This window comes from Bos javanicus, chromosome 21 (genome assembly GCF_032452875.1).
Source record: "Bos javanicus breed banteng chromosome 21, ARS-OSU_banteng_1.0, whole genome shotgun sequence".
Lineage (NCBI taxonomy): Eukaryota > Metazoa > Chordata > Mammalia > Artiodactyla > Bovidae > Bos > Bos javanicus.
In genome coordinates, this window is record NC_083888.1 from 44,659,369 (window position 1) to 44,682,195 (window position 22,827).

At 39.7% G+C, this 22,827-nt stretch overlaps 1 long non-coding RNA gene across 1 annotated transcript; it reads left to right on the plus strand.

The window, feature by feature from the left end:
• The first annotated feature begins 10,225 nt into the window (after window positions 1-10,225).
• LOC133234426 (uncharacterized) lies at window positions 10,226-14,392 on the plus strand. The gene is made up of 3 exons (XR_009732136.1): window positions 10,226-10,653; window positions 11,422-11,560; window positions 12,300-14,392. It is a non-coding gene; the product is annotated as an uncharacterized LOC133234426 (long non-coding RNA).
• Window positions 14,393-22,827: the final 8,435 nt, after the last annotated feature.

A 22,827-nucleotide genomic window follows, 5' to 3' on the forward strand; every position in this document is an offset into this window, starting at 1 on the left:
GGAACCAGTCTGTTGTTCCATGTCCAGTTCTAACTGTTGCTTCCTGACCTGCATACAAATTTCTCAAGAGGCAGATCAGGTGGTCTGATATTCCCATCTCTTTCAGAATTTTCCACAGTTTATTGTGATCCACACAGTCAAAGGCTTTGGCACAGTCAATAAAGCAGATATAGATGTTTTTCTGGAACTCTCTTGCTTTTTTGATGATCCAGCGGATGTTGGCAATTTGATCTCTGGTTCCTCCAAAAATAGAGCAGAGGCCCTAGAAAAGGACCATTCTCCCACTCCTTTTTTTCACATGTTCCTGGAGGAAAGCAGAGTGTTTTTTAAAAACAAAACAAAATAAAAAAACCAAAACCCATGACCACAGACACACAATGCTGCTGCTGCTTAGTCACTTCAGTCATGTCAGATTCTGTGCAAGCCTATGGACTGCAGCCTACCAGGCTCCTCTGTCCATGGGATTCTCCAGGCAAGAGTACTAGAGTGAGTTGCCATGCCCTCTTCCAGGGGATCTTCCCAATCCAGGGATCAAACCTGGGTCTCCTGCATTGCAGGCAGATTCTTTACCACGGAGCTACCAGAGGAGCCCCAGACACACAATAGGGATGGAATTAACAAGAGATGAAATTGCTTAGTTAGCAGCTTCCAAGCACCATTTCAAATCTGAGTTTTCACTATCCCCCTGACAACAGGAAGGCAGGCAGGAAGGTACCTTTCCTTTCTAGTGTAGCAAAGAACAGCAACATATAAGAGAGCAGTTTGTGTGATGGTTTCTCACTTATACCCTGAAGTCAGGCAGGCTTGGGTTTGAATTCTAACTCTGGCATTTTAATAGCTGCAACTAAACAATGTGTGTCTCTGTTTATTTCCTGATCCTGTGCCTACTTCCTGATCTGTAATGGGAGTTAGTGCCTTCCTCAGAGGGTTGTTCTAAGGATCAAATAAAATGGGCTCCAGGCATGGAGTAAATATTAGCCTTTCAGTCATCATAATTAACTCTCTCCCCTTCTACTATTCTGAAGTTGGGAAAGACACATTTTTGAGACAGATGACAAAATATGTTACAAGTGACTTGTTGATAAACATTTGTTAAGCCAAGTCTGCCATTAGCACTCTAACTGTAAGCCCAAAATAACAAGGATGTTAAATTTCTGTCTTGATAATAAAATTCTCTGTATTTTTCACCTGCAGATTCTCTTCAGAAGGTTGTGGAAACAAATATTTCAAACAGAAATAGGCCTACAGTTTGAGGGAATTATATGACTTTAAGTTGAAAAAAAGAGACTAGAGCTCAGTCAGTGCAATTCAGTCGCTCAGTCGTGTCCGACTCTTTGCAACCCCATGGACTGCAGCACACCAGACCTCTTTGTCCATCACCAATTCTCAGAGTTTGCTCAAACTCATGTCCAACGAATCGGTGATTCCAGCCAACCATCTCAGCTTCTGTCATCCCATTCTCCTCCTGCCTTCAATCTTGCCCAGCATCAATTTTCTAATGAGTCAGTTCTTCTCATCAGGTGGCCTAATATTGGAGCTTCAGATTCAGCATCAGTCCTTCCCATGAACACCCAGGATTGATCTTCTTTAGAATGGACTGGTTTGATCTCTTTATTGTCCAAGGGACTATCAACAGTCTTCTCCAACATCACAGTTCTAAAGCATCATTTCTTCTGTGCTCAGCTTTCTTTATAGTCCAACTCTCACATCCATACATGACTACTGGAAAAACCATAGCTTTGACTAGACGAACCTTTGTTGGCAAAAAAAATGTCTCTGCTTTTTAATATATTGTCTAGGGTGGTCATAGCTTTTCTTCCAAGGAGCAAGTGTTTTTTAATTTCACGGTTTCAGTCACCATCTGCAGTGAATTGGAGCACCCCAAAATAAAGTCTATCACTGTTTCCATTGTTTCCCCATCTATTTGCCATGAAGTGATGTTAGAACTGGACATGGAACAACAGACTGGTTCCAAATAGGAAAAGAAGTACGTCAAAGCTGCATACTGTCACCCTGCTTATTTAACTTATATGCAGGGTACATCATGAGAAACGCTGGGCTGGAAGAAGCACAAGCTGGAATCAAGATTGCCGGGAGAAATATCAATAACCTCAGATATGCACATGACACCACCCTTATGGCAGAAAGTGTAGAGGAACTAAAAAGCCTCTTGATGAAAGTGAAAGAGGAGAGTGAAAAAGTTGGCTTAAAGCTCAACATTCAGAAAACGAAGATCATGGCATCTAGTCCCATCACTTCATGGGAAATAGATGGGGAAACAGTGGAAACAGTGTCAGACTTTATTTTTGGGGGACTCCAAAATCACTGAAGATGGTGATTGCAGCCATGAAATTAAAAGACACTTACTCCTTGAAAGGAAAGTTATGACCAATCTAGATAGCATATTCAAAAGTAGAGACATTACTTTGCCAACCAAGGTCCGTCTAGTCAAGGCTATGGTTTTTCCTGTGGTCATGTATGGATGTGAGAGTTGGACTGTGAAGAAAGCTGAGCGCCGAAGAATTGATGCTTTTGAAATGTGGCGTTGGACAAGACTCTTGAGAGTCCCTTGGACTACGAGATCCAACCAGTCCATTCTAAAGAAGATCAATCCTGGGTGTTCAGGGGAAGGACTGATGCTGAAGCTGAAACTCCAATACTTTGGTCACTTCATGCGAAGAGTTGACTCATTGGAAAAGACCCTGATGCTGGGAGGGATTGGGGGCAGGAGGAGAAGGGGACGACAGAAGATGAGATGGTTGGATGGCTTCACTGACTCGATGCATATGAGTTTGGGTAAACTTAGGGAGTTGGTGATTGACAGGGAGGCCTGGCGTGCTGCGATGCATGGGGTCACAAAGAGTCGGACACGACTGAGTGACTGAACTAAACTGAACTGAACTGATGGGACCAGACACCATGATCTTAGTTTTCTTATTTTTCTTAGTTTTAGTTGAGTTGTAAGCCAAATTTTCACTCTCATCTTTCACTTTCAACAAGAGGCTCTTTAGTTCTTCTTTGCTTTCTGCCCTAAGGGTGGTGTCATCTGCATATCTGAGGTTATTGATATTTCTCCCAGCAATCTTGATTCCAGCTTGTGCTTCATCCAGTCCAGCATTTTGCATGATGTACTCTGCATATAAGTTAAATAAGCAGGGTGACAATATGCAGCCTTGATGTACTCCTTTCCCAACAATCAATGTGTTGTTCCATGTCCAGTTCTAATTGTTGCTTCTTGACCTGCCTACAGATTTCTCAGAAGGCAGGTCAGATGGTCTGGTATTCCCATCTCTTTCAGAATTTTCCACAGTTTGTTGTGATCCACAAAGTCAAAGGCTTTGGTGTAGTCAATAAAGCAGAAGTATATGTTTTTCTGGAACTCTCTTTGCTTTTTCCATGATCCAGTGGAATTTGCCAATTTGATCTCTGGTTCCTCTATCTTTTCTAAATCCAGCCTGAACATCTGGAAGTTCATGGTTCACATACTGTTGAAGCCTGGCTTGGAGAATTTTGAGTATTACTTTACTGGCGTGTGAGATGAGTGCAATTGTGCGGTAGTTTGAGCATTCTTTGGCATTGTCTTTCTTTGGGATTGGAATTAAAACTGATCTTTTCCAGTCCTGCAGCCACTGCTGATTTTTCCAAGTTTGCTGACATATTGAGGGCAGCACTTTCACAGCATCATCTTTTAGGATTTGAAATAGCTCAACTGGAATCCCATCACTTCCACTAGCTTTGTTCGTAGTGATGCTTTCTAAGGCCCACTTGACTTCGAATTCCAGGATGTCCTGCTCTAGTCCACTGATCACACCATCATGGTTATCTGGGTCATGAAGATCTTTTTGTACAGTTCTTCTGTGTTTTCTTGTCACCTCTTCATAATATCTTCTGCTTCTGTTAGGTCCCTACCATTTCTGTCCTTTATTGTGCTCATCTTTGCATGAAATGTTCCCTTGGTATCTCTAATTTTCTTGAAGAAATCTCTAGTGTTTCCCATTCTATTGTTTTCCTCTATTTCTTTGCATTGATTACTGAGGAAGGCTTTCTTATCTCTCCTTGCTATTCTTTGGAACTCTGCATTCAAATGAGTATATCTTTCCTTTTCTCCTTTGCCTTTTGCTTCTCTTTTTTCCTCAGCTACTTGTAAGGCCTCCTCAGACAACCATTTTGCCTTTTTCCATTTCTTTTTCTTGGGGATGGTCTTAATCACTGCCTCCTGTATGATATCACAAACCTCTGTCCATAGTTCTTCAGGCATTCTGTCTATCAGACCTAATTCCTTGAATCTATTTGTCACTTCCACTGGATAATTGTAAGGGATTTGATTTAGGTCATGGCAGCAAATTTGGAAAACTCAGCAGTGGCCACAGGACTGGAAAAGGTCAGTTTTCATTCCAATCACAAAGAAAGGCAATGCCAAAGAATGCTCAAACTACTGCACAATTGCACTCATCTCACATGCTAGTAAAGTAATGCTCAAAATTCTCCAAGCCAGGCTTCAGCAATACATGAACCGTGAACTTCCTGATGTTCAAGCTGGTTTTAGAAAAGGCAGAGGAAACAGAGATCAAATTGCCAACATCTGCTGGATCATGGTAAAAGCAAGAGAGTTCCAGAAAAACATCTATTTCTGCTTTATTGACTATGCCAAAGCCTTTGACTGTGTGGATCACAATAAACTGGAAAATTCTGAAAGAGATGGGAATACCAGACCACCTGACCTGCCTCTTGAGAAACCTATATGCAGATCAGGAAGCAACAGTTAGAACTGGACATGGAACAACAGACTGGTTCCAAATAGGAAAAGGAGTATGTCAAGGCTGTATATTGTCACCCTGCTTATTTAACTTATATGCAGAGTACATCATGAGAAACGCTGGACTGGAAGAAGCACAAGCTGGAATCAAGATTGCTGGGAGAAACATCAATAACCTCAGATATGCAGATGACACCACCCTTATGGCAGAAAGGGAAGAGGAACTCAAAAGCCTCTTGATGAAAGTGAAAGTGGAGAGTGAAAAAGTTGGCTTAAAGCTCAGCATTCAGAAAATGAAGATCATGGCATCCGGTCCCATCACTTCATGGGAAATAGATGGGGAAACAGTGGAAACAGTGTCAGACTTTATTTTTCTGGGCTCCAAAATCACTGCAGATGGTGATTGTAGCCATAAAATTAAAAGACGCTTACTCCTTGGAAGGAAAGTTTTGACCAACCTAGATAGCATATTCAAAAGCAGAGACATTATTTTGCCAACAAAGGTTCGTCTAGTCAAGGCTATGGTTTTTCCTGTGGTCATGTATGGATGTGAGAATTGGACTGTGAAGAAGGCTGAGCGCTGAAGAGTTGATGCTTTTGAACTGTGGTGTTGGAGAAGACTCTTGAGAGTCCCTTGGACTGCAAGGAGATCCAACCAGTCCATTCTGAAGGAGATCAGCCCTGGGATTTCTGTGGAAGGAATGATGCTAAAGCTGAAACTCCAGTACTTTGGGCACCTCATGCGAAGAGTTGACTCATTGGAAAAGACCCTGATGCTGTGAGGGATTGGGGGCAGGAGGACAAGGGGACGACAGAGGATGAGATGGCTGGATGGCATCATTGACTCGATGGATGTGAGTCTGGGTGAACTCCGGGAGTTGGTGATGGACAGGGAGGCCTGGTGTGCTGCAGTTCATGGGGTCGCAAAGAGTCGGACACGACTGAGCGACTGAACGGAACTGAACTGAACTGAATGGTCTAGTGGTTTTCCCTACTTTCTTCAATTTAAGTCTGAATTTTGCAATAAGGAGTTCATGATCTGAGCCACAGTCAGCTGCCAGTCTTGTTTTTGCTGACTGTATAGAGCTTCTCCATCTTTGGCTGCAAAGAATGTAATTAATCTGATTTCATTATTGAAAGCTGAGTGCCAAAGAATTGATGCTTCTTTGAACTGTGGTGTTGGAGAAGACTCGAGAGTCCCTCGGACTGCAAGGAGTTCCAACCAGTCCATCCTGTAGGAAATCAGTCTTGAATATTCATCGGAAGGACTGATGTTGTTGCAGCTGAAACTCCAGTACTTTGGCCATCTTATTCAAAGAGCTGACTCATTTGTAAAGACCCTGATGCTGGGAAAGATTGAAGGTGGGAGGAAAAGGGGGCGACAGAGGATGAAATGGTTGGATGGCATCACTGACTCAATGGGGATGAGTTTGAGTAAACTCTGGGCGTTGGTGATGGACAGGGGTGCCTGGTGTGCTGCAATCCATGGGGTCACAAAGAGTCGGTCACGACTGAGCGACTGAACTGAACTGAATGACACCACATCAGATAATAAAGGCATCCTTCTTGCTTTTAAAGTAACTGGGACCCTGACAATGGCCAGCTGTAATCTAGAGCACTGCTTCTCAACTCTGGCTGCAATTGGGGTTTAAAAAAAATACCAGTGCTAAGGGTCCCGACCCTAGATCAATTAAATCAATTTCTAGGGGTGCAGTCTATCAGTATTTTTTTAAAGCTCCCCCAGGTGAATTTAATGTTCAGTGAAGGTTGTGAATTTCTATCCTACAGGGAAATCTCTATTGTACACTGCTCTCAAACTTGTATGTGCATACAAATCACTTGGGGAATCTTGTTAAAATGCGGATTTTGAATTAGTAATTCTGGGTTAGGGCCTGAGACTCAGAATTTATAACAAGTTCCCAAATAACATTAGTGGGGTTGGTCCATAGACCATCCTGAGAGTAATAAATAAAGCTCTAGGACAATGCTATAGGACTCTATTTCTAGCTGAAAATATTATCTTGAATTAAGATCTATAGGCATGGTTATAAAATATGGTCATACAAAAAGAGAGGTAGCAAACAGTATCTCAGAATTAAGATTAAAAAACATTTTCATTGGAGTAGGAAATGGCAACCCACTCCAGTATTCTTGCCTGGAGAATCCAACGGCCAGAGGAGCCTGGTGGATTACGGCCCATGGGATTGCAAAAACAAACAAACAAACAAAAAAAAAAAAACCATTTTCATAAGCTGAAGTAAATAAGAGGAAATTTGTTATTTAACAGAGACCATCTCAAGTCTATCTTATAAGCTAATACAACTCTGAAATAAGATATTAAACTGTATTGTAAAGCAGTAATAATTTCACATTGTGGTAATGGATTATGAAAAGGCAAATTAGCTAAATTGAATAGTAAGCAGAGAAATACAATTTAAAACAAAAGAATTTGGAATATAAAAGTGGCTACTTAATATGGGGCTGCTAAGCTGCTAAGTCACTTAAGTCGTGTCTGACTCTGTGCGACCCCATAGACGGCAGCCCACTAGGCTCCCCTGTCCCTGGGATTCTCCAGGCAAGAACAATGTAGTGGGTTGCAATTTCCTTCTCCAGCGCATGAAAGTGAAAAATGAAAGTGAAGTCACTCAGTCGTGTCTGACTCTTAGCGACCCCATGGACTGAAGCCTACCAGGCTCCTCCATCCATGGGATTTTCCAGGTTAAGAGTACTGGAGTGGGCTGCCATTTATTCAATTAATCAAATCAAAACAAAATAAAAACATGTTATTTCACTTAGCACAATGTTTTCAAGGTTCATGCATGTTGTACTATGTATCAGAATTTCATTTCTTTTGAAGGCTGAATAATGTTCCATTCTATGTATATATGACATTTGTTTATTCATCTGTTGATAGGCATTTGGATTGTTTCTACCGTTTGGCTATTGTGAATAATACCGTTATTAATACTGAAGTATAAGTATCTGAGTTCCTGTTTTCAATTCTTTTAGGTATACACCCAGAATTGGAATTGCTGGATCTTATGACAATTCTGTTTAATTTTTTGAGGAACTGCCATATTGTTCCCTAGTATGTACCATTTTACAACCCCCAGCCATGCATGAGAATTCCAATTTCTCCACATCTTCACCAACATTTATTATTTTTTTAAAAAATAATAGACATCCCAGTGAGTGTTAAGTAGTATAAGTAGTATCATTGTAATTTTGGTTTGTGTTGCCCTAATGACTGAGGCTTCCCAGGTGATTCAGTGATAAAGACTGCCTGCCAATGCAAGAGATGTAAGAGATGTGGGTTTGATCCCTGGATTGGGAAGATCCCCTGGAGGAGGAAATGGCAACCCACTCCAATATTCTCACCTGGAAAATCTCATGGACAGAGGAGCCTGGCAGGCTACAGTCCATTGGGCTGCGAAGAGTCCAACACGACTGAAACGACTGAGCATGCACAAAATAGCTACATCTTATATTATCTTTTAAACCTAATGGCAGGCTGGATGACTCATAGCTGGAATCAAGATTGCCAGAAGAAATATCAACCACCTCAGATATGCAGATGATACCATTCTAATGGCAGAAAGCGAAGAGGAACTAAAGAGCCTCTTGATGAGGGTGAAAGTGAAGAGTGAAAAAGCTGGCTTAAAACCCAACATTTAAAAAAACTAAGATCATGCCCATCATTTCATGGCAAATAGATGGGGAAACAACATATTTTCTTTTCTTGGGCTCCAAAATCACTGTGGACAGTGACTGCAGCCATGAAATTAAAAGATTTTTGCTCCTTGGAAGAGAAGCTATGACAAACCTAGACAGTGTATTAAAAAACAGAGACAGCACTTTGCTGACAAAGGTCCATACAATCAAAGTTATGGTTTTTCCAGTGAGTGAAGGGAATTCGCTCAGTCGTGTCCGACTCTTAGCGACCCCATGGACTGCAGCCTACCAGGCTCCTCCATCCATGAGATTTTCCAGGCAAGAGTACTGGAGTGGGGTGCCATTTCCAGTAGTCATATTCAAATGTGACAGTTCGACCATAAAGAAGACTGAGCGCCAAAGAAATGTGATGCCTTTGAAATATGGTGCTGGAGAAGACTCTTGAGAGTCCCTTGGACAGCAAGGAGATCAAACCATCCAATCCTAAAGGAAATCAACCCTGAACATTCATTGGAAGGATTGGTGCTGAAGCTGAAACTCCAATAGTTTACCTATCTGATGTGAAGAGCCGACTCACTGAAAAACACCCTGGTACTGGGAAAGATTGAGGGCAAGAGGAGAAAGGGGAGACAGAGGATGAGATGGTTAGATGGCATCACCAACTCAATGCACATGAGTTTGGGTACACTCTGGGAGATGGTGAAGGAAAAGGAAGCGTAGCCTACTACAGTTCATGGAGCTGCCAAAAGTCGGACACAACTTAGCGACTGAACAACAGCAAATATTTAACATGATATTGTTAATAAGATGACTACACTGTGGGCAATTTAAAAAGTAAGTTTTAATTCAATAAGACATTTTTTGTTGATTGTATATCATAGGCTGACTACACTCTCCACCACGGCATCTTAGGGGCCTATAAAACAAGACATAAAGTGTGAGGGGAAAAAAAAAGAACTGGACCACCGGCTGAATTTAAACAAACAAACCAAAACAGAGGTTGTTAAGAAGAGAAGTCAACTCTAGAGATGAGCACTGTGATTCAGCAAGAGGTTTGGGAACAAGTGGTGTTAAGACCCCAGCGGGCCTATACCATTAAGGATTTTTATAATTAGAAAGTGAGTCTAGAGAGGAGTCTTCTGATGCTCTTGTGGAATAAAGGCATTCCTTGGGTGTTCGCAGCAGATCAGTTTTGCTTTCTGCCCTGCGTTAGCCCAAGAACTTGGCTACTCACCCCGGGTGGGAGGCGCGGCTGCGCTCCCCGCAGGCCCGGCGCTCACCTCTTGCGTCCGGGTCGCCCTAAACGCGGTCCTCGCATCCTGCCCCGGGGCCGCCACTGCTCCGCGGGCCTTGCCATCCTCTCTGCCCTCCCCAGAGACCCCCGCTCCTCTTGAGCCGCGGACTCGCGCACCTCGCGGCTCCTGGCAGCCGCCGCCGGCGACAGGGGCCAGCGCTCCGTGCCAACCAAGCCGGGCGGTCTGCGGGCATGCGTAGCTCCAGCTCCCGCAGGGCCAGGCCTCCGGCGTGGGCCCCGACCCTGGAGGGTGAATGTGAGCCCCAAGAGACCTGCAGATCTCTTGAGGTCACCGTTCTTCTTTCAGGGCAGGATTTCTGCGGACAACATGTGGAGTGGCTCTCGCCAAAGACTGCAGAAGCTTAACTCTGCCTTTCCCCCCCACCCCGAGCAGAGCTTCAGAAGTCGGGGCAGCAAGCGAGGCTGGGTCGCTGGGTCGCTGGGGGTGGGGTGGGGTGGGGTTAGGGCAGGTAGGGGAGCTGAAAGGCCCTGAACATGTTGACAACCCAGCCTCTTGTGAGGTTACGAATTATGGCCTGGTCAGACGGTTATGACCTAGTAAGACAATTACCTACTTGGTCACCTACACAGGCCTGCCTTTGATTGAATGATATCTTTTCAGAGCAGATGCTCTGGCCGCCTCTGTTAATATATACGTGTGGGGTGGATATCATAAGTCGCAAACTTTTGTGAGAAGTAGGCTGATAGTCATCAAAAATTAAAAAGAACCTCAAGATGGTTATGCCTAAAGAGTCTGCTTACCCACTGGATAAAATCATGTAAAACGTATTCTCTTCTTGAAGATTCGTAAGAATGAAGATTTTAAAAGATTATTTAGATAGTTTTTCAACACATTTGTAAATGTAGTCCATGTGCTAGGAAAGCAGCGTGATATAATGGGGAAAGTCCAGAACTTGGAATCAGAGCAAATGTAATTAAGTACCGATTCTGCCTCTTTCTAAATTGTCCACTTGAACAAATCATCTAACCTCCCCCTCCCTTAATTTAGTCTATTAAATCCTTGTCTTTCCAAAAATTCTTTAAAATAAGAACAATGTTCTTATTGTACAATGAAAGTGTACAATCTATAACCAGCATCAATGTTATAATACTGTTCCAATAAATGAAGTAGAGTATATAAAAAAGCATATTGTAAAGTGCTATACAAATATTAATTTTTCAACAAATTTGTGTTTTGTTCACAACTTATACTGTGACCATTTATTCCCATAACCACTTATTTCTATTTCTTTACCTTTACAGTTAATCCTTTTCTCTACATTATTGCATTGATTACTGGACACCACTTTAAAATGACTTTTTGTGGTCATGTTATAGGTTTAATTTTGGTACGGCCAACCTTATGAAAATGTATTATTTTCTGTGAGCCATGACATTTACAGTTTAGGTGCCACCAAGTGGATAGTGGTGCCTGTTTTATGATCGTATGGACTTACTCTCTAGCATATTCTCTGATTTGGATAAGAGAATATAGTTAGTCTATAAGCTAACCAATTTTTTCTATTGTATCTATTTTTTGAAAAAAACAATAGTCCTAAAAGCATGACCAATTTAATAATTAATGGCACATATTGGACATCTTAGTCAATAAGATATAGAGACACACAAGCACTTACATTCAAAGCCTCTCCCTCAATTTCAACTCTTTTTTCCTAACAACTTTCCAAAACCATCAAAGAGTCCTTTGGAGCTGAGGTCAGAGCTGGAATGTTGCACTATTAAAATGGATGAAAGGTGAAGGCAGTAGAGGGCTACTGGAGTGATACATTCCTGAAAGCCCTGAAGAACAGGTGGGTCAGGTCACCAAAGTAAAGCAGGTAAGGTAAGAACCAGAAGGGAGTTGTGGTATGCTCAGCATTAGTCACTGGGATGTCAGGGAGAATGTTGACATCAAGTCAAGCACCAAAATGAGCCAGGAAATTAGGACACCAAAAATGATGCCCTACCATGACAGTAATTAGGGACCAAGATGAGTCAGGCTGCCAAGAGAAAATGCCAATGTATCCTTGTATTAAATCTTGCATGCAAACAAATGCCACTTGGAAACTAGAATCTTCCTTTGAGTTGATGTCAAAAGCTTTCCATTTTAAGTCTTCCTTTTTAAAAAAAAACCCTAATATTTATTGGACACTTGATACGTGCCATCAGTGTTCTGAGCACTTTATTTGTATTATCTCCCATAATTTTTATAACAACCCTATGAAGTAGACAGTCTGTTTCTCTGCATTTTATAGAAGAAACTGAGGCAAAGGAGGTTAACCAGCTTGTCTAAGGTTACTCACCCAGTAAACATTACCCACCCAGTAAATGTGACTCTATTTCAGGCAGACCTCAGAGCCTTCACTCTATACCACTGTAGGACATGGCTTCCTGCAGTTTTAACTCATGCTTATTATCTATCATTTCTCTGGACTCAGCCCTGAGAGAGATGGCTGAAGACATGCATATCAGGTCCAGATAGTATTTAGTGTATTTTTTCTTGTGAAGAATATATTAAAAAAAATTTTTAAGAAGTATAACTTAAGGGAAAACATTTTAACTTCATTTTCTTTGCAGTTTAAAAGCTTCTACGTAGTTTGCTGCACCAAAGCACTTGAAACATTGTCATCAGAATTCTTCATGGCAGATTTTGCTCAGTTTTGTTCATTTATGGAAGGCAAGTTGGCTTTATTGTTCCTCTTTCATGGAAAGACCACATTTATCTGTCTGTATTCTAAACTCTCAATCCCCTCATTTTTCTTTCTGGAGGCCTTATTGGTTTTAAAGGGATTTTAGGATGTCCAAATGAAAATGTCAGCAAATAAGATATGTAGAGCTAGAAACTGAGAGAAATTAGAGCTAGAGATAAGAATTTGGGGGTTATGATCAAGAGGTTATTGTTGAAGTTGTGGGAAAATATTCCAAAAATGAAAAAAGATAGCTCAGTTCAGGTGGAAAAAGACTTTATAGATAATTCTAGTCCAGTCCTTTCAATAATTCTCAACGCCCCAGAACAAAAAAGTTCAGCTCTACTGCTGTACCTGTGGTGATGAAAGCTCATTATCTCCTGCATCAGTTTCCTCTTGTCTCTGTGACAAATTACCATGAATTTAGTGGCTTAAACAACACAAAAATACAATCCTACAATTCGGGTGGTCAGAAGTCCAAAATGAGTTTCATGGGGCCAAAATCAAGGTGCTGGTTGGGCTGAGTTCCCCCCACAGGCTCTGGTGTAGAACTTGCTTCTTTGCCTTTTTCACGTGTGGAGACTGCCTGCATTCTTCGGCTTATGGCCCCTTCCTCCATTTTCAAATCCATTGACATAGCATCTTCACACTTTCCTTTGTCTTTGACCCTCTGCTTCCATCGTCATATTTTCTTCAATTTTTCTGCTTCTTTCATCTTTTAAAGACCATTGTGATTACAGTGGACTCATCTGGGTAATCCAGAATAATTTCCTTAACTTGATTGCATCTACAAAGTCTCTTCTGCTTTTTATGGCAATACATGAAGAGACTCCAGGGATTAACATCTTTGGGGGCCATTAGACTACCACAGCCCCAAAGTAGCCCACATCCTAATGGCTAGAAAGTTTGAGCTAAACTTTGCCTACATTTGGTTTTTGTGCATTGGCCTGGCTTTGTCCTTTAAAGTCACAAATATTAAGTTTAACATCTGCCGTATAACTCTCCTTCAGATACTTGAAGATATATTGACCCCACTCTCTCCCAAAAAAACCAGCTTGATAGGATAGTTCCAAATCCTATTATCTTGGTTGGCCTCCTATGGAAAACTTTGGTTTATCAATGTTAATTTGAAAATGTTGTGTGAGTTGATCAAGCGAGAGTAGGTAGAGCCAATATTCCTCTAAGTACTGGATTTTTTTTTTTTTTTTGGAGGATAATTGCTTTATGATGTTGTGTTAATGTGTGCTGTACAACAATGTGAATCAGCTGTAAGTATACAGATATCCTCTCCCTCTTGAGACTCCCTTCCTCCCACCCACCCTCATCCTACCCCTATAGGTCATCACAGAGCACCCAGCTGAGTTCCCTGTAAGCACTGAATTTTAATTAACATGATTGCAGTCTATTAAATTTTTGTTTTTCCAAATATGACTGAAGGACATGTTTACCTGAAGTACAATTATAAAGTTGATTTTTAATTGAAACACTGGCTTTTACAACTAGGTTTATTAAATGACTCTTTAATGTCAATGAGCATGTTAATAATTCTTAACTACATGTGATCTACACACTTAATTACATATAAGTTTCTATCTAAATCATTAATAAAAATGTTAAGTGTGATGCAGTCTGTGACAGAGCCCAGCAGCATAACTGAAGGACTTGTCCAAGAGAACATTTATCTGCTTTCTTAGGTCTAAGTCCTTCAAACAAAATCTAACTGTGTTATAATCTAATCCACAGTTTTTCATCTTGTCCAAAAGGAGCTCAATGTTTTATGCTCTTTGTATTGCATTCTCCTTGACTACCAATCTACCAATACCCTCTGAGAAAGAAATAGTGTAGCATAACTTTTTTGGGTAAACTCAGGCTGGCTATTGGAGAAGGCAATGGCACCCCACTCCAGTACTCTTACCTGGAAAATCCCATTGATGGAGGAGCCTAGTAGGCTGCAGTCCATGGGGTCGCTAAGAGTCAGACACGACTGAACGACTTCACTTTCACTTTTTGCTTTCCACGCATTGGAGAAGGAAATGGCAACCCACTGTTCTTGCCTGGAGAATCCCAGGGACGGGGGAGCCTGGTGGGCTGCTGTCTATGGGGTCGCACAGAGTCGGACACGACTGAAGTGACTTAGCACTTAGCAGGCTGGCTATAAATGATCATGGTCTCCTCCTTAAGAGCTCTCAAATCACCAGTGAAAATCCAGTCTAGACGTTTTCCTGATACTAATATTAAGTTTGCCAGAATATAGTTGCCAACTATAGTTTCCTTCTTTTGTTAAAAATTGCTTTGTTCTGACTTTACAGTCTTTTGATCCTTCTTTTCTTCGTTACAGATCCTCAACTATGAGTCACTGTGATGATGTACAACAGGAATGGCCTCACATGGAAACCTTTTTGGTCCAGGCTGGGTTGTGAGGCAGGTTCAACTCTTCAGAGACTGATAGTTCGGAACACAAAGAGCAGTTTCTTTATGTGAGAGGAATGGGGTAGATGGTATATATGGAGGCTGTATCAATGGTAAAGTACAAAATAAATTCCACTGTTAAAAAAATCCCATTGTTTTCAATTTAATTGCTTACTTGCTTAAGAGCTTCCTGACCAGTCTACAAAGAAGTTGGAAGGTGACTAGAAGAGAAATAGGAAACTTTTTGTTTTAAAACGTAGAGATCTTTGATCAAGTACATATTGGCAATAGACACACAATATATAGCCAACACAATCCATGGTGAATAGGTCTTTAATCACAATTATCACTTTTCAGGTTAAAAATCCTTATTTTTAGATATGAATAGTTTATACTCCTACCATTAATTTAAAAGATATGACAACAGAAGTGTAATCTACAGTTCTGATGATTTTTAATAAATAATTTGGTGAAAGACTTTTAGTGTGATAAGCACAATTAGGGACATGCCTGGTTCGGGTACTGGTGCTCTTAAACTTTTGTGGAGATTATAAATTTAGTCTGCTTCCACAATATAAGAATATATAGATATTGGACACAGATTAATTTAATTTAAAAAAACTGACTTTTAAATGTAAAATGAGATTTTTGGAAATGGTTATTCTCCTCTTAGGAAGACTTGCTCATGGTAGACTTCCAATTGGTATTTGTTAAGTGATTCAGAGACACTTAACTGTGATGAGATGCCATAGACATTTCTAAATATTATACTTTTATGAAAAAATACATAAAATACATAAAATATTTTATGAAAAATACATAAAAGAGAAAATTCATTCTTTAGATAGAAAGATGTTTTTGCACTTTTTTAGATTTTTTCAACTTGTTTTTCTTAGTTTTTATGATACATTTCAGTAAGGAAAAACTTTAAAAACCTAGTGCATGGATAGCACTATGCTTTTAATTAAAATGCAGACTATTTTCTTAAAATTCTAGGTAGATACGTTCATTAGAGCATAAACTCTCTGAGCATAGAACCTTGTACTATTTGTCTTTATATCCCCAGTACCTGGGGCAGGAGGAACTCAGTAAATCTTGTATAAATGAGAACGTTACCTTTCAGATCATTTATATGAAGAGAACAGAACAAAAGAGGGTGTATAAAGATTTTCACTCACTTCATCTAGTACATCTTCTTCACAGATGTTTGTGTTTATTACTTCTGGAGAGCAAATGTGGTCTGAAGATGAAGAGGCGGTTCTTCATGGCCTAAGTAATGAAATGAAGAACTAAATTTCATGTTTACTCATTTGACTTGCTCTTAAACTTTAGTCTAAGTTCTTAATATCCTCTCTAAAAAATGGGCCAAGGTAGTTAAGTAAGGTTACCAAGAAAGTTTTGAGGATAGGTGAATAAATGTGAAAAACCATTCATTATAACAACTGCATAGACATTGTACACATTTAAGAAAAGAATGCTGCTGCTGCTAAGTTGCTTCAGTCGTGTCCGACTCTGTTCGACCCCACAGACAGCAGCTCACCAGTCTCCCCCGTCCCTGGGATTCTCCAAGCAAGGACACTGGAGTGGGTTGCCATTGCCTTCTCCAATGCATGAAAGTGAAAAGTCAAGTCGCTCAGTCGCTCAGTCGTGTGGGACTCTTAGTGACCCCATGGACCGCAGCCTACCAGGCTCCTCCATCCATGGGATTTCCAGGCAAGAATAGTGCTGTGTAAATTTTATGTGTATACAAAATAGACAAATCCTCTTTAGTCTTTGTCATTCTAAGCAGCATTTTTATACCTACAATTTGGGATTTTGACCTTTTGGTTAATCCAGAAATTTGGTCTAGATAGCTCTTACCCACATGTGTGCATGGGTGTGTGCATGTTTGTATGTAAATTTTTTCTCTCATGTCGGGATTTCTCATTTGTTTCTGGCAGTCACAAATAACAGTACTTCACAGAGCCACTTTAGGAGGTGGTTTAGAATAATTACTTAAATTTATGGTCTTGTGAAGCTAGATTTGTTTTTTGATAGAATGTATGTCATATAAATCTTTCTCATTAAAGTCTGCCTAAGAATAGAGAAAAGTAAATATTACCTATTCCAACTTTCCACAAAGGATCTGGAAGCCAACATAGTCCTAAGATGTCTTTCAAGACCTATTTTTAGCTTTGAAAATTTATAGAATATTTTGCCAGAATAGAGATGCTCAGTATCTTGATTGTGGTATTGCCACAAGTATGTACGTATGTCAAAACTCATCAAATTATACACTTAAAATGTATGGTGTATGGTGGTTTAGTCGCTAAGTTGTGACTCTATGGACTGTAGCCTACCAGGCTCCTCTGTCCATGGAATTCTCCAGGCAAGAATTACTGGAGGGGGTTGCCATTTCCTTCTCCAGGCGATCTTCCTGACCCAGGAATGGAACCCGGGTCTCCTGCTTTGCAGGCAGATTCTTTACCGACTGAGCTATGAGGGAAGCCCCTCACATATCCTAATAAAATTATTAAAAAACATAAGTTTGTGGAAGAATGAGTGAACTATAATTACAGAAAACAACATAAATGAATGCCACAAACCTAATGTTCAACAAAAAAGGCCAGATACTGAAGAGTACATGATGTGTGATTCATTCTTAAGGGACAGCAGTAACTCAGAGGCGTATAAAAAGGTCTTCCGAGGCGACAGTGGTTTTGTGTTTTGAATTGGATCACGAGTCCATTTACGTCATGAAAATTCATTTAGCTGTGTTTTTATGCACAGGATCTTTGTGGTGAGGGAATAGTTCTGTATCTTGATTTTGGCGGCAGTTATACAAACCTACAAAGATGTGATGAAATCGTGTAGATTTTTCATATACACATACAAACAAATGCATGGTGACGTCTGAGTCTGAGTGGTGACGTCTGTGGATTGCAATGTCAATTTCCTGGTTTTGATATTATACTATAGTTATGTAAGATGCTACCATTGGGGGAAACTGGGTGGAAACTCCTGTACTGATTTTTCAATTTCCTGTGAATTTATAATTATTTCAAAATAAAGTTTCAATAGTGTAAAGTGGTATTTTAGTATGTGAGCATCTTTTGAATATTCTACTTATATCCCCTTTCTAGAAATTTCCCTACTCCCCCAACTCAGGATTGTGGTGACAACTATTACATTCAGTCCAAGCAATCCCAAACCTGGATGGCGGTTGATTAGCCCAGGGGTGGGCATCTATCCTGATGAGGGGATTAGCGCCTTCTTCTGGGGAAAAAAAAAAAATGGCATTTGCACTGAGAGCTGTCTCTCTTCATGTGCCTATACCTTGTGAATTCAAGAACTTTCCAGGGTGTCCTGTTTTCCATCATGTAATCAGGTGTAGCAGAAAGAACCTGGTCTACAGAGAAAAGGTAAGGTGAAGCAGGTGTACAAAAAGTGGGAGACACAGGACAGGGAGAGTCCTGTGGACATTCCCGGCTTCTTATATGCAGCCGAATTCCTGTCATTTGGTTTGGGAGATCCTTCTATGCCTTTATAGTAAATTCATCTGCCTACCTTAACAAGATTCATTTGGATTTCGATTACTTGCAACCATAACGAATCCTCATCAGTACATCTAGGAAGATAAAATCATATTTATCCTTTATTCTTTTTTAAAAAATTTAAAAAATTGAAGTATAGTTGATTTACAATGTTTTGTTAATTACATCCATATAGCAAAGTGATTCATTATATATATATGTACATTGGTTTTTTAAAATATTTTTTCCATTATGGTTTATCAACTTCTTTAACTTAAGAAGTATGACTTTACAGTATCTGAGATAAAGATTTCCACTTCCCCACAGTACAGTTGCACAGGATGTACTAAAGACTTAACCCATCCCTCACATTTTGAGGTGAGAAAACTGAAGCCAGAAAGGTTAAGGAACTTAGGCAAAGCCATACAGCCAGTTTCTAGAAGATCCAGAACCACTGTCCTGTCACTTCCCTTACTTCAATATCACATTGTATGTCCTGGAGGGAAGCCCCAGGATGTGCCATTGAAAGGTTTTATTTGCTTGTTTTTAGTGTAGAAGCTGTATACCTAATGACTCAGAACGTGGTTAACAAGGACCTACTTGAGAGATCAAATGAATAAGGGGTAGGGAATAGGGCAATAAATAGAGTTATAATTATAGGCACTTAATACTAAGAAAAACTTCAACATTTATCAATAATAGTCATAGAGATATTCCATTTGTCATTAGAAACAGATATACGGAATCTTTTGAAAGTCAAAGGAAACACAACTTCAGGACAGATTACTCAAACATCTTAATCCAAATACTGAGCATCTAGAATTGAGGACAAAAATTTAAGACTGTATTAAACAGGATGTCAATACCCAGTTGACGTACATTTCCTGAGAGGTGGAGGTTTGCTCTGAAACTTCCTGCTTGGTCATAAAGGGGAACAAGGCTACTGGAAAACGTTGGTCGTTCTCTCTCAATCTGTTCCAAAGTGACTGATGAAAAATGCTGATTTGGGATTGTTCTTAAAAAATAAAAGTACCTGGAGCACAGCTTTGTGTGGACTAAATTTCAGGAGGCACCTGTAAGGTGAGGAAGAAGTATTTACCCAGCTCTAAATAAAGAGAAGTCTAGTAAACACGTGACTTGCTGGAAATCAAAGCACTGAATAGAAAAAGTATAAGTTGCAGCTTTCAGTTCTATGTTCCCTCAATGGAAGGAGCTGCTCTTGTCACTGCCAGCACATTGCCCGCCCCTCAAGAGTTGTAGCTGTCTGCTTTTTGATGAAAGTTGTTTGTGAATTGTGCCCCAACTCTGTCTCTGGGGGCTATGAACCATCACATAGCCTCTGTTATGCATATCTGTAACTCTCACTATTCCTGTTCTCTCCTAAGCCACAGGTCTTCTTATCGTTTTAGTAATTCCACTTGTAGAGGGCTTCTACTGTTTCCCAAGAGTAGAGAACCCAGTTCCATTACTATCTCCGGTGCACATACATTGCCCTTGGTCTTGAGTGTTTGACAGAGCACAAACACTCATTCACTTCTTCACATGCTTGAGACCTTAAAACCTGTGAGCTGGGATGGGGTGGCAGTGAGAAAAAACCTTTCTTACTATACAGTTGCCAAAAAAAAAAGTAAATAACTTTAAAAAGCTAAGAAAGGAAGGAAGGAAGGAAGGGGGAGGATGGAGGAAGATTGGAAGGGAGGAAGGAAGGGGCGAAAAAGAAATAATTAAAGGCATCCCAGTTTCTTAAGGTGTCTTCTAGGGGGAGGGCTGTAACCAGAGCAGGAAAGGCTGCTTTGCTCTCCTGTCAAGCACATTTCTCCTAGAGTTCATCCCCAACATTTCCATATTCAGTTGGCTGGATATGGAACACTGAAATGTGGAACACTCCTTTTGGGAACATTTTCTGTCTCTTCCTGGCCTGAAGTATTGCATCCTCATAATATTGTTTTGCAAACAAATGCATCATGACTGTGGCTTTGCTGTTAGTATTTGGCATAATATTGATCGATAGCCCCCACAAGTTCCCATTAGGCAGAGTTCCACCTTGCAACTCTGTCTCAGAAATATCCTTATAAGTGTATTCATTTTAATTTAGTAAACACTTGTTAAACAGAGATACAGTGAGATAAATTGGAAGCTCATAATCCTCTATAACTTTGAAACCATGATAAATATCAGACATCGATAGATAATATTAAAAAGGTACAGACAATAAACAGACACTCAGAAAGTAACATCAGGAGAGAACAAATCGAAATAAGAATGATGGAATTTTAGCAAAGTAGAACTCCATTTGAAAAAAATTACAATTCTTTTCTTTGATGATAAAAGGAATACCAGTTTTTCATTTTTAAAAGTTTGAAAAACACAGAAAAGCAGAAAAAAAAAAGATACCCACCCACCTTAAGAAAATCACTATTAACATTTTGGAATACACATTTTGACATTTCATTTACATACTCATACTGAACAACAACAATCAATACACACACATACAACTGGGATCTTATCTCTGTAACACACTCTTTTTTTTTTGGCCCTGCCACACAGCTTACGGAATCTTAGCTTCTTGACCAAGGATCAAAACCCTGCCCCCTGCAATAGAAGCATGGGGTCTTAACCACTGGACTGCCAGGGAAGTCCTTGTAACATCATTTTTTAATCTAATAATATATTGTGAATATTTACTCACACCTTAAATATTCTTGTATATCTGATTATCAGTTCCAGAATACGGATGGTCTGTACTTAATCTCTGCTGTTAGTCATTTAGTTTGTTTCCGATTTACAAATATTATAAACAACACTGTTGTTAACTACCATACGTAAATCATTTTGTAAATATTAAGTTATTTTCTTAAGTTCCTAAAAGTTGAACCACTTATTTATATGTTTAAGCATTTTAAGGCTTTTATGACACTCCTACCAACAACATGTGAGGATTTCTTATTCTGATGGGTAAACTTTTCTAGGGGTGACAGTATCTCTTCTTTGAAAACTTGATTTGTTTTGAAGATGCAGAAATTGTGTAGCAGAGATTTTCTTTCTTGGCATGTCATGCCAGGAAAGAAACACAATGTTCTGTCCATTCTACCCTGCCACCTTGGTGTTTGGGTTGGGAAGGGTCCGTTTGTGTTTAAGGTGGCATCACACCTTTGTCACATGAGCTACAATACATAGATCAACGAGGAGAAAAGTTTGGGGCAATTCTTTTCATCTCCAGTTTGCTTTTGCTTAATGCCTTCAGCACAATACAAAGCAGTCTACTATTTTTCTTAACTGAATCTTCTCCCCTTTAAAGATAACAAATATCATAATTTTCATTAAATATTCATGAGTGAAAGATCAGATCAATGCAAAGTTAGGTTTTTTTTGTATTTAATTGTAAACTATGTAACTTTTATTAAAAAAAAGAAAAAGAAAACCAAATGGCATTAGCTTGATTTGAGAATATGATGAGGGTTAATCCCTTCCTGTTTCAATGAGTATGGTATTAAGTGTATAAATGTATCTCAATTTTTAGTGCAGTGCAACCTGTCTTTGAGAAATTTCTAAACTATTAATTAAGATGCTAATTATAAGATATATAAGTGTCACATGTGAGTGGTTTAAACTGACACTCTTACAAAAGGGAACAAAGTATATTGCAACTTTATTACAAACCTGTATTAAGAGATGCATAGTAATATAAGATGTATATAGAGTAATCCTTGAATAACAAAATATTATAATATATTAATAGTATATATAACAATAATTACATCATTAACAATTAATATATTATATATAACAATATATTATTTAATAATGAAAAATACTATGTCAAGCAAAATTTCAACCTGGTGATTTATTTTGCCTGTCTAGTACTTGCCCCTCCCATTCCTCCCCCAAGTAGAATATACACTTCATAAAGACTATAATCTTGTCTGTCTTCTTTACTGCTGCATTCCTATCCTGAACAGTTCTAGATATGTAGTAAAAGGCCTGTAAATACTTGCCGAATGAATGAAAAATAGAGACATAATCTTAAAAGAATGAAAAATGGCATTAATTTATAAAAGTGCTATAAACAAAAGTTGGAAAAGCATCCAATTATAAAACAAACCAGACTTCTCAACAGAGTTGAATGTTTAATTCCAAACCTTAAAGTGGTAGCACACATTACTGGTTCTCAGTGAATGATTTAAGTGGATATTAGTTCTAACAGTGAAAATGCAGATGACTAGTAAAGGCATAGAGGGGTTCATAATACGTGTCGAAGGTGGCCTTTGGGGTTCTGACTGAACATTTGAGAAACGGTAAAGCAAGGCAAAGGCAACCCACTCCAGTACTCTTGCCTGGAAAATCCCATGGACAGAGGAGCCTGGTAGGCTGCAGTCCATGGGGTCGCTAAGAGTCAGACACGACTGAGCGACTTCACTTTGACTTTTCACTTTCATGCATTGGAGAAGGAAAGGGCAACCCACTCCAGTGTTCTTGCCTGGAGGATCCCAGGCA